Source organism: Rattus norvegicus, chromosome 17 (genome assembly GCF_036323735.1).
Source record: "Rattus norvegicus strain BN/NHsdMcwi chromosome 17, GRCr8, whole genome shotgun sequence".
NCBI lineage: Eukaryota > Metazoa > Chordata > Mammalia > Rodentia > Muridae > Rattus > Rattus norvegicus.
In genome coordinates, this window is record NC_086035.1 from 53290150 (window position 1) to 53303405 (window position 13256).

General features: G+C 39.1%; 1 pseudogene; it reads left to right on the forward strand.

Moving 5' to 3' along the window:
- Positions 1–336: 336 nt before the first annotated feature.
- LOC134482630 (uncharacterized) lies at positions 337–5491 on the forward strand (annotated as a pseudogene).
- The last annotated feature ends 7765 nt before the right edge of the window (positions 5492–13256 follow it).

Consider the following 13256-nt stretch of genomic DNA (forward strand, 5'->3'; position numbering starts at 1 on the left):
TGATCCGACTGATAAGATATAATTGCCCACCTACATACAAAACCCAGTACACACCCATCCCTTAAGAACTAATAACAACCTGTAAAGGTACAGCGTGGAATCTTAACGTCAGCCTCCATGTTGTCACCACTGCTACTCTCTCTACCCCTGTCTGCCATCCTTTCCATCCCAGTCTCCTCCCCTTCCCTCAAACTTTTCTCCTGTCAATCCTTCCTTCTCATCCAATGATAGGCCTCATTCTATCTTGTACCTGCCTCACCTGTGACATCATCCCACACAATGAAGCTAATTTCCAAGAGTTCGTGAGACAATTGATAGCCTGGATGGAGAGGAGATATGTGTGAATTTAGCAGGTGTCCAGAAAAGAAGAAAATAAGCAAAGAAAGGCAACTTCCCTTTATACTGGCTCTGGAAGACTCCACCTATCCCTTCCTAGTACAACAGAATTTACCTCTACAAGGTTCTCAGGGCTTGAGCTTTGGATTCAGCCTCGATCCTAGTGTTGTACCCACCATTATGTTCACTACTCCTTTGCCACTTAAAGAAGTAAGATGCAGGACAAATTTTTAAACGAGGCAAAGCCAAAGATTATTCAAAGAAAGCAATTTATTAGAGTTTAAAAGGAAAACACTAGTGGAGGCAAACTGTAAATCTTAGCAGTTGCCCAGAGAGGAATGGAGATTAAGTGGGGGAGGGGAATCCAGGCCATTCAAGTTAAACTGGTAGGCAGGTCAGGCAAATAACAGGCAAGTAGTCACATGGTGAATACTGGATCTTTGGAAAAAGAAGGAAGTCCAAAGTACTAGTGAAAGCATACTCAGATTCTGTCCAGCATCCGACAGAAAAATAAAGAAGAAAAAAAGTAAAGCAAATAGGAACTCAGAAAAGTAGACAGACCCAATGGACTGTGCTGGCTCATAGAAACTGCAGTTGGGAGCCGGGAACTGTGAAAAGGAAACAAATAGTCTTTCATTAAAGGGATAATGATTCCACCTATCTCTTCAGCTTGGCTAAAGGAGAGCCTTCCTTCCTAGGGGTGGCCCTGCATTCCAGAGGAGTTGTTTCATTGTCTGGTGATGGTCTGGATCAATTGGATCGACTCCATTAAGTTTTGGATAGTGTGGAAGGTTAGATCTCTTTCCAGGCTAGACATTTCATCCTCTTGATGAGACCTAGTTTGCTGCTTGCAAGTGACCTATCACAGGGTTTGTAATCATAAAGACAAATGCGTAAGTGAATAGTAACACACATTTATTTGTCCATGTATCCATCTAGCCACTTAGGTTTTTTGCCTTGTTTTTTTGTTTTGTTTTTGACTCATGAACTCCCTTATCCAATTTGATGGTTTATGCTACTAAACAAACAAGACCCCCCCGAATTACAGAAATTAAACCTAAGAACATAATTTAAAGTAGATACTTTGTTTATATATCTGTAAATTTTATTCCCCAAAGTTCAAAGTCCTTCGTTTTTGCCTCAATTCATCTAATTTTCAAGTGTTTCTATCCAGTGCACTTATTTTGTCCAACCTGGCAGCTATGATCTTCTTCTGAATGAAGAGCACAGGAAATTATCCTACTTTAACTACACAAAGTATGAGAATTCCTGCAGAACAAGTCTGTTTGACATGACTTGAAAACACAAACAGTTCAGCCTGAGGGTCTGACAGGGGAATTACAGGTTCAGACTCATTAGCTAATTACAGTACGACAGATCAACTGTTACATTGAAAGGAAGAAGGAAGTATTTCCTGTTAAATGAGATTGTTAAGAACATTAGCATCCAATTTTCTGAATGATAGTGGAAAGTACGGACATTTTCAGCTGCTTCTATAACAGACAACAGTATGCTGTGCTGTGAGAGCAACTCAGGGTGCAGAGAAAGGAAGTCCATGCTTGAGACTTGGAACTTCAGTTTTGACTGCAGATGTTAGTGTCTAGCTTCAGAGCTGTAGTGGCTATTCCTGGTTATCAACTTGACTATATCTGGAATGAACTGCAATCCAAAATTGGAAGACTCACCTGTGACCCTGATCTTGAGGCTTGGAAATACTATTTTCTGACCTGGATCTTGGCATGGAGATCTTGAGGCATAGTGTCCATGAATATCAGTAGAAGAAGGCAAGGGCATCTCTGAGTTCAAGGTCAACTGGAACAAAGCAAGTCCCAAATTCAGGTATGATGATACACACCTTTAATCTGGGACACATTTCCTGCTGGAGACCTACATAAGGACATTGGAAGAGGGAAGATTCTCTCTTCTTCACCTGCCTGCCTTGTGGGACTGAGCCACTGCTAGATCCTTGGACTTCCATTCACAGTTGCTGCTAACCATTGTTGGAGAGTTCGATTACAGACTGTAAGTCATCAACAAATTCCCTTACTATATAGATAAGATCTGTGAGTCTAAAGAACCCCAACTAATACAGAAGTTCATACTGGGAGTGGTTCTATAGGAGCAGAAGTATAAGGATGAGAAGAATATGTATAAGAATCTGGAGTTGGTTTGATAATTCATCAACACATTCAACTACTGAAACTTCTTCAAATATTCTCTCTCCTGGGAGCTTGGAGGATATTGAAGATCTGTGGTTGAAACTATATATCAAGCTTAAAGAAGCTAATGCCTTTGATTATCTTCATGAATTAGGTGATTCGGTGTACAAAATTTTCTACTAGTAAATGGAAAGGTCTGAAAATGATTTTGCTGGCTTGTTGTTCTTAGTATCTCTGGAAAAAAGTTGATGAAGGAAAAGAATGAACTGTATGATAAAATCTAACAGCTCCAGATCCAAGTAAACAATTTAAAGGTTTACTTGTATCAAAACTATCAAAGAGTGGAAAGATGTGGGGTGGTGGTTCCCACCACATCTCCCTTTAGCTCTCCTATCTGGCCGGTGCAGAAGACAGATGGATCATGGAGAATGAGAGTTGACTATGAAAAACTAAATCAGGTAGTAACTGATTGCAGCTGCTGTACTAGATGTAGTTTCTTTACTTGAGAAAATTAACACATCTCCTGGTATAAAGCTAATGGTCTAGAAAATGCTTTCTTCTCAGTACCTGTCCATAAGGACCACCAGAAGCAATTTGTTTTCAGTTGGTAAGGCCAGCTTTACAGTTTTGCCTCAAGAGTATATTAATTCTCTTGCCCTTAACTAGAAGGGATCTTGATCATTTGTCTCTCCCACAAAATATCTCATCGGGGCATGATGACATTATGATGATTGGACCAAGTGAGCAGGAGGTAGCCACCACTTTGGACTCATTGGCAACACATATGCATATCAGAGGATAGGAAATAAATCCAACCAAAATTCAAGGACCATCTACATCAGTGAAATTCTTAAGAGTCCAGTGGTGTGGGGCATGTAGAGATATTCCTTCTGAGGTGAAAGATAAGTTATTGCACCTGACCCCTCCCACCATCAAGAAAGAAGCACACCATTTAGTAGGTCTACTTGGATTCTGAAGACAGCACATGTCTCACCTGGGTGTGTTACTCAGGCCCATTTACCAACTGACTTGGAAAGCTGCTAGCTTTGTGTGGGGCCTGGAACAGGAGAAGGCTCTTCAACAAGTCCAGGCTGCTATGCAGGCTGCTCTACCACTTGCACCATATGATCCAGCTGACCCGATGGTACTTGAGGTGTCAGTGGCAGATACAGATGCTGTTTGGAGCCTCTGGCAGGCCCCTGTAGGTGACTACAGAAGAGACTTTTGGAATTTTGGAGTAAAGCTCTACCATTATCTGCAGACAACTATTCTCCCTTTGAAAAACAGTTCTTGGCTTGCTATTGGGCCTTATTGGAAACTGAATGTTTGACAATATGTCTCCAAGTTACCACGCGACCTGAACTGCCCATTATGTGCTGGGTTAACACTCCAAGTTATAAAGTAGGACGTGTACACAGTATATTATCAAATGGAAGTGGTATACATGTGATTGGGCCTGAGCAGGTCCTTAAGGCACAAGCAAGTTACATGAAGAAGTTGCTCAAATGCCTATAATTTCTACTCCTGTTACAATGTCTGCAGCCAAGCATGCACCTAGAGCTGACTGAAGAAGAGAAGATTAGGACCTGGTTTACTGGCTTTGCACATTATGCAGGCAGAACCCAGAAATGGACAGCTGCAGCATTACAACCTCTGTCTAGAATAACCCTGAAAGATACAGGTTAAGGAAAATCTTCACAGTGGGCAGAACTTCCGACAGTATACATGATATTATAGTTTGTTTGGAAGAAGAAATGGCCAGATGTACAATTGTTCTGTAGCCAATGGATTGGATGTATGGTCAGGGACTTGGAAAGATCATGATTGGAAAATTGGTGAGAAAGACATCTGGGGAAGAAGTATGTGGATAGATCTCTCCAAATGGGCAAAGGATGTGAAGATATTTGTGTTCCATGCAAATGCTCACCAACAGGTGACTTCAGTTGAGGAGTACTTCAATAATCAAGTGGATAAGATGACTTGTTCTGTAGACAGTCACCCTCTTTCCCCAGCCATCTCTGTCGTTGCTCAATGGGCATATGAACAAAATGGCCAGGGTGGCCCAGATGGAGGTTATGCTTGGGCTCAAAACACAAACTGCCACTCACCAAGGTTGATCTGGCAATAGCTGCTGCTGCATGCCAGATCTGCCAACAGTAGGGACCAACACTGCGCCCCAGCAATCTAGTGGCAGGTTGACTACATTGGGCCACTTTCTCTGTGGAAAGGTCAATGTTTTGTTCCTACTGAGTACATACTTGTTCTGGTTATGGATTTGCCTTTCCTGCATGTAATGCTTCTGCCAAAACCATCATCCATGGACTTACAGAATGCCTTATCCATCATCATGGTATTCCACAAAGTATTGTTTCTGACCAAGGAACTCATTTCATAGCCAGACAAGTGAGACAGTGGGCTCACAATCATGGAATCCACTGGTCTTACCACATTCCCCATTATCCTGAAGCAGCTGGTCTGATAGAAAGCTGGAATGGTCTTCTGAATCAAGACTCAGTTACAGAACCATTAGGTGGCAGCAGCATGGAGGGCTGGGGCAGAGTTCTTCAGAAGGCAGTATATGCTTCGAATCATCAGCTGATATATGGTACAGTTTCTCCCATAGTTTCTCCCATAGCCAGGATCCATGAGTGGAAAAGGGAATAGTTCCGCTCACTATCACTCCTATTGACCCTCTAGGAAATTTTTTGCTTCCTGTCCCCACAACTCTAGGTTCTGCATTCCTAGAAGATTTGGTTCCAGAGGGGGGAGTGTTTCTACCAGGAGCCATAACAAACATTTCATTGACCTGGAAGCTCATACTTTCCCCTGGTCATTTTAGACTTTTAGTGCCTTTAAACCAACAGGCTAGGAAAGGAAAAACAGTGTTAGGACGGGTGGTAGATCCAGATTACCATAGGGAAATTGGATTGCCTCTCCACAGTGGAGGTAAGAAGAATTTGTCTGGAGTGCAAGAGGTCCCTTACGGTGTCTCTTAGTACTATCATGTCCTGTGGTTAAAGTCAATGGGTAACTACAACTGCCTAGTCCAAGCAGGATGACAAAGGACACAGACCCATCAGGAATGAAGATATGGGCCACTCCTCTAGGAAAGAGCCAAGACCTGCCGAGGTGCTTGCGGAGGGTTGAGGTAATACAGAATGGGTAGCAGAAGAAGGGAGTTATAAATACCAGCTAAGGCCACATAACCAGTTGCAGAAACACGGATTATAAAGTAATATGAATGCTTCTGTTTTATTTTGTTAAGAACATATTTTTCTTTTTCCCAATTTCTTTAACATCTATTGGTATTGATAGTAAAAGAATTTTCCCAAGGGACATTGCCCCATTGTAAATATACAAATATATTTGCGATTGTATGGGAGGAATAGTTATATCATGTGGACATGAGATATTATGTCAAGGTGAAAAGAGGTAGATTGTTGAGGAGTTGGACCACAGACTGCAAGTCATCAACAAATTCCCTTACTATATAGAGACTACCCATAAGTCCTGTGACTCTAGAGAACCCTGATTAATACAGAAGATATATGCATGAGATTTCACATTGTAGATTTTAGTTAGCTTTCTGTCTACTTTCAATGTTTTGGACTTGAAACTTCAAGTTTTTCTGGCCTGTCTCATTATTTTCATGAAGCCAGATAAATGCACATTGGTAAATTTGTATTTGAGACCAAAAAAGGATTATGCACATATGTCAGTAAAGGCTGTAATAATGTGAATATATATGTCCATACATATTTCATCAAAAAGTAATTATGGAAAATATACAAGCATTTGGGAGTGAGAAGCCCTGGAGAAACTGGATATTGCTCATCTATTTTTCTACTCAGAATTGTGTGTTTTGACTGTGTGACATGACCCTCCCCATTGATGGGAGACTCTCCAAGCTTTCCTCTCTTGATTTCCTTCAATGTTAGCCAATTTCTACAGTTGGAGGATTCCAAACTTGGAATCCCTATTCCCTTCCTCATTCTGTATTTACTTGGCTTTAGCTGGTCTCCTGCTGGTGGCTCAATTCAGTTTGTCTTAAACCCAACTCATACTTTTCCAAAGGAGGTCTTCCCTGCCATGTATCTCATAGTATATTGCCTGTGATGTCATGTTTTCTCAAAACCCTGCTATGTCATTTTACTTAGAAGTGAGCTCTATAAAGTGTCTGCCATATACAATGTTGACTAAGTTCATTATAATATTTGCTATATTAGTTAAAAACATTTACTACAATTAAGCTTTATGGCATGGGTCATTCTAGAGGTTGAGATATGCAAACCAGGAATTTAAAAACTAATTTTATTACTGAATGAGATCAAAGCCAACCTGGATAACTTAGCGAAACACTGTCTCAAAAAGAGAGTGTGAGAAAGGGGCTGAGAATTTAACTCAGGGTTATAGTGCTTTACTAGAAAGCACAAGGTTCTGAGTCTCAACAGTTTTCTCTATCAAATGTCTTCAATAGGGCTTTCCTAAGCAAAATCACCAACACTGTGCTGGATTGTTTTATAGCTCACCTTGATAGGCAATAATGCTATCTTTTTAGATGCAATACTAATCTAGGCATGGCTTGGAAGTTGTTGACAACATGGTCAACATGGTCCAGTGCTGAATTTCAGTGACAATCTTTGAAGATGTAGGTGAGCAGCCTCGACAGTTACAGCTGTACTCCATACTGCTAAGAGTATTTAGCAGTACGGCCTTAAGGGTTAAATATAAAGTGTCAAGGAAAAAGATCTGACACAAACTGCAGTTTTCAGTTCCTGTCTGAAGGTGTTGAATCTAAGACATTGTTCAGCAGCTTTTAGTCAGGCTATACCTCACAACTATAAACCACAGTAATGGCATTTATGTGTACTTGTATGTGCGCAAGATATACATGTCTCTGTGGTTAGGTACACATGTGTGCCATCCAAGTCTTTCTCTGAGGAACTCTTAGCGCACTTTTTAATTGACTTATAATCTTTTCTGGCCCCACTACCACCTGATTCCACCAAGTTGCTCTGAGATCATTCCTAATATACACATGGTGCTTTCTATAAATTAATATTTCAGTGTTTATTCATGACTACCAATGTCCTTCTTCCCATCATTTTCTTTTAGACACTTGGCTGGGGTTCTAAATTTTTGATTCCCTAACCCCATATCCCTCCCTCTCTCTCCTTCTCTCCCTTCTTTCCATTTGCATTCTAGGACTCAAAGCTATGGTTTATACAAGGTAGGTAAAATTTTTCTATATTCCCCAGTCCGACTTCTACGTCTGGAAGACATAAACCCCGAGTATCTGTAATTCAGAAAGAAGAGAGTCACTTATGTTTTTTTAGACCCAATGGAATTTCTACGTTTCAGGAGTTAGACAGGCTCCATATTTTTGTTTTGAGCCTCACTCATGTTTTGACTATAGATTTGCTATGATCCTCAGGGGCTCTAAGTTAGGGCCTCCTGGCAAGCTGCCATGTTAAACAGGAATATTGCTTCACAGATTTCTATAATACATTTCATATATCCTATGAGGCTCAAAAAACAATGTACCTAGGTCTATGCATCTCTCACTACTGTATGGCCCACAGCTTAGGCTGTTGAATGGCTCCAAAGAGATATATATCCCTGTTGTAATCCTAAAACCAGAGATGGGGGGCCTGCCTAGCAAATAGGATAACACTCATGTGAGCAAGTCAACATTTTTGGAATAGAAAGATTATCTGGGATCATGTAGATGAAATGGTAATCCCGAAGGTCTACAGCAAAGGAAAAGAGAAGTCAGTGCATTGGTGTCAGTAAGGAAGACGCTGAGAGATGCTGCATTGCAGTCCTGGAACTATCTACTAATTACATAACACAAAATCGCTCCAGTTACTGGAAAAGCAAAGTGCAGATCATGGCTCTAAGCTACCGGAAAGAGTGGAGCCATTTTGATTTTTTGAAGACAATTCAGAACATCTAAGAGGCAATAAAACAGAGTTCTTTTAAGGCATTGGAATGTGTATTAATCTGTTATAACATTCTTGAGCAATGAAGGCAACCAACTGTAATATACCAATTTCTCGAATCATAAGGCTGTAATTTCAATTTCCAACCTAGCACTAACTGAGTAGCTCTGTTTTGGGTGTCGTCTTCTCCCATCTCAGAGATCGGGTCATAAAAATCACCTGACAGCATTCTTTTCATGGGAGACACATGGCAAAGTTAGTTTTTTCCAATAGGGGAAAATTACTTAACTCCTCAGTTTCTTGATCCATCTAAATGAGTATAACAGGTAAGAATCTTGGACCATAAATGAAGTTATTACAAAAATGTGTTTTTCTGCAGATAACTTTGATTTGCATTTCAAGCCCCTCTTCCCCAAGTGACAGAAACCAGCCACTATACAGTTGAAGTGTGACCTGTCTTTCCCAGCTCAGCTGGATTAGGAAAACTAATAGAGTCTGGAAGGTGGCATGATTGTTATTCCACTGTGTCAGCCAATGGAAGTCATTTCTTTGTAAGCCCTGGACTCCACTCTGTCCAGGTAGTTGCAACTGCAAAATCTTTCCAATTCAGCGACACTGTACATATAATATATAATTTTCAATATGGAAGAAATATTGGCTTTTGCATTAAACTTGGAGCTCAGCAGAGCCTTGGATCCTATTGACTTGCACAGGAGTATTGTTCATACTCTCCTTGGTTCAGGGAACCCAGGCTTTTTGCTTACTCAGATTTCTAGTATTGAAGCCTAAGACTTGGGTTATAAATTCTATCTCTTTATAGCCCCGCACTAGAAATTTCTATCTAGTTGGAGTCTAAAGGGGAAAAAAACACACCACTGACTGTTGCCTCTCATCTGTAAATATTAAAGTAACAAAACTGAAAAGAGATCTCTCTTGTTTTGTTTTCGGAGATTTGTTACCAATGTCCTGTGAGGCAACAAATGACCAACAACTTCACTAATGTTCTCATAAAGGCAGGTGGCAGAAAAGCTTAAGCAAATAGACTGAATTTCTTCAATGTCCAGTGCTTTTCTCTTCAGATTTATGCTGCTTCCCTGTGCTGAAAGGCCAGATACTGCTCTTTCCCTCTGCTTCCTGCTCAGCTTTAGGGATAGAAGGTCATTGTCAGATCAAGAGGTTTCTATAGTGATTCCGAGAATACACACTGCAAGTGGTAGGAAGATATTCACGTCCACCTACTGGAAGCCGTAGCTGCTCCAGGTAGCCTTCCTCCTTGTTTATTCTCCAGGGGGTTGCCACGATCTCTGTAGACAGTTATAACTAGCCTCTTCCTAAACACTTCCTTCAGAATTCTATTTCCTCACAGGAAACAGATTGATAGTGGTAACATGCTTTCCAAAAGATTATATGAGGCAATAAAAACTCCCTAGGAACTTACTACTTTAATAAGATAATTTTAACATATAACTACAAAAGAAAAAAGTACCTTGTAACATGAAAACCATCTCACCTCCTTCAAAGAGTTGATAGCATATTATCCCAAATCAGTAAACACAATTTCTACTTAAGTAGTATTAGTATGACTTCAAACACAGAGGACAACCTTTTCCTTTTGCCTTAGCACTTGAGAAAGAGGAGAAAATTTCCATTTATTGTCAGATTCCAGAATGGTATCTATACATATATCAACAGAAATTCAAAATTTAGTGACTATAACATTCCTTGTTTCTCAGCCATTATGCTGACTTAATTTGGTGAAGGAGGGATATTCTGAAATGAATATAATATTTTAAAAAATACTATTGTTTTTAGATTAACAGAAAAGTTGAACAGAAAATAAAAATTTGCCCTGTCTTGATGTTAAAATCTTTTTTCACAGATATATGACAAAACTAAATAAACTGCCAATTGATTACTAGACAATGAGATCTCAAAATTTCAAAGTAAGAAATACAAATTTCACACACATATAGAAATAGACACACAGACACACAGACATGCATGCAGAGATAGACCACACAGAAACACATACATACACAGACTAACAGAGACAGGCACACAGAGACACAAGACACAAGACACAACACACACACACACACACACACACACACACACACACACACACACACACACACAGAATCTTGTTATGTAGACCAATCTGGCTTCAAATTCTCAATCTGGGATCGCAGATATGTCTCACCGCAATCTGCGCACTGACCTTGAGATAGTTTACTTTGCAATCCAGGAAACTATAATTTGGCTGAAGTCATTAGTGAACTCAACTGTTTTGCCCAATCTATAAAGTGATTGCTAAATACAAGGTCTTGTAGATTTTCTTGTTAAGTCCCCTAGAAATTTATGTTTTACAGTTGATATTTAAGTCCATACTAATTTCTGCGAACATTTTATACCTTCAGCTGGACTAATTTTTATGTTGGATATCTGGTTGTTCTAAAATCTTATATGGAAAGAGAGTTATATTGCAATTAATCCTTAGTCAAACTTGGCTGAATGTATTTGCATGTGGAAGTATTTCTGGCCTCTTTTTCTGTCCAATTAATCTCTGTATGATTTCACCTAAAACACACTGTGTCCATTACTGTATCTCTGAGTCTTGAAGTCAGACACTGTTCAAGTTTCATTTCTGTTGCTGTGATAAAATATCCTGACCTGGAGCAGCTTATGGGGAGAAAAGGATTAGTTGACTAAAAGTTGCAGCCTGTAGTCCACCATTTTATGGAAGTGAGGGCAGAACCTTAACCAGCTAGTGACATCCACAGGCGGGAACAGAGAGAAATGAGCATATGTCTGCTAACTGCGGCTGTGAGTATGGTAGGTGTTCTCAAAATTAAGAAAGGTGCCGCCCAGAATGGTTTGGGCCTTCTATGTCAATTAGTAATCAAAACATTAAATTCCCCAACAGACGTGCCCATTTGCTGACTTGATGTACATCATTTATTACCTGAGAACCTCCTCCCAGATTGTGTTGACAGTTAAAACTCAACAGCTCACGTGGCATCTGTCCTCTGACTTTTTCTCCAGTGTATAGTTAGCCCCTTAAGTTCTTCATATACACTTTAAAGTTAGTTTGTTTGTATTCATAAAGCAGACTGAATGCCGTCAATTTCAAGTATACTAAATTTAAAGCAGAATTCGAGAAGCATTTTCATCCTGGCAACATTGATTCTACCTATATGTGGGCAATTAATTATGTCTTTGAAATTTCATCAGAATTGTGCAGTTTTCTCATCTAGATCTGGTACCTCTTTTGTTAGCTCTATACATAGATATTTACTTTTAAATATGGCAGCAAAAATAGTATGGTTCTTTTAAGTTTGTCAGTTGCTAATATTCCCAAAGCCAATTAACTTTGTGTAGGAACTTCATATGTTAAAGACCACTTCTTCCAGTTTTTCCCCTCAGTTTTGACAATTTTCCAAGTAGATATTCTTTCATATGTATATGTTTATAGTATCTATATATTGCATACATACAGTTCCTCTCAATGTGTGCATGTAACATCTTCTTAGCTATATAACGTGTCACCATCTTTATGTTAAATAATACAGCTCTTCTCCATGTACATGTAACATCTCCTAAGCCATATAACTTGTCACCATCTCTATGTTAAATAGACTATTTTAAGTAGTATAAATTAATAATAAAAATGTTATTTATTTTACTTTAACTTGTGTATTCATCAATCTTTTCTTTTCCTTATATAGATCAATGTTTCTGTCCTAAATCACTTTTTTCTTTTTAATTTTTTTATTACTTTATTACTGGTAGAATTTCATCCTTTTAGTTTACAAAAACGACTCACATCTTTTCTTTAGAATGGTAATTTCACAGAACACGGAGAACCAGGTTCTTTTTGTTGTTTGTGTATCTTCAATCTGTATTCTGATTACTTCTTTTTTTATTTGCTTTCTAAAAAAAGTAAGATCAATTCTTATCTTTGCCCATAGGGAAGGATTCCCCATCCCTGTGAAGCTTATTTTAAGATTTTTTTCTTTGATTTTGTTTAGTTTGGGAATGATATGCCTAGCTGCAGGGTTTTTCACCCTCTACTCTTTTTTTCTTTTTTCTTTCAATCATTGACCATCTCAAATCTGTGATTCAGGGTCAGCAGTAAGGTGGGCAAAATCTCCATTCATTATTTCTTCAAATAAACCTTATATAATATTTTTGCTTTCTCTTGCATTTCTCCTAATGCCATGTCCATTCATGCAATGATACCTATTACAGTTGTGCCATAGCTCTGTCACTTTGGTGTTGAAACAAGTCTACATGTACTACAGAATGTACTTGGACTTTCTTGGCAGTCAAGGCACACCCTCCTGCTCCTATGTCCCAGCCGCTGAAATTACCAGGTGTGTGTGTGTGTGTGTGTGTGTGTGTGTGTGTGTGTGTGTGTGTGTACCATACTCAGCTAATCTCACACTTCTCTGGTATTTGTTTATATTTATTCTTTTATTTTTAGGTTTAGATCTTTATTTTACTGACAAATCCTTAGTCTGAGAATTTTTATTGAGCTATGTGTAGTTTCCTAATGTGCTCATCAAGGCATTCCTCATTTCTGTTTCAGAATGATTTTTCTTTTTGTCAGACATTTTTCTCCTTCCCATTCAATTTTAGACGTTTCTATTGTTGTATCTTTAATCTCAGAGATTCTTTTCTCTGTCACTCTCAATATAGTAATAAGTCCAGTGAAAATAGTCATTTGGGTCATACTCTTATTGGTCTCCAATGTTTCTTTTAGATTGTGTCTTCAAGTTTTCATCTCTTGGTTTACATTACCCCTTAGTCCTCATATACT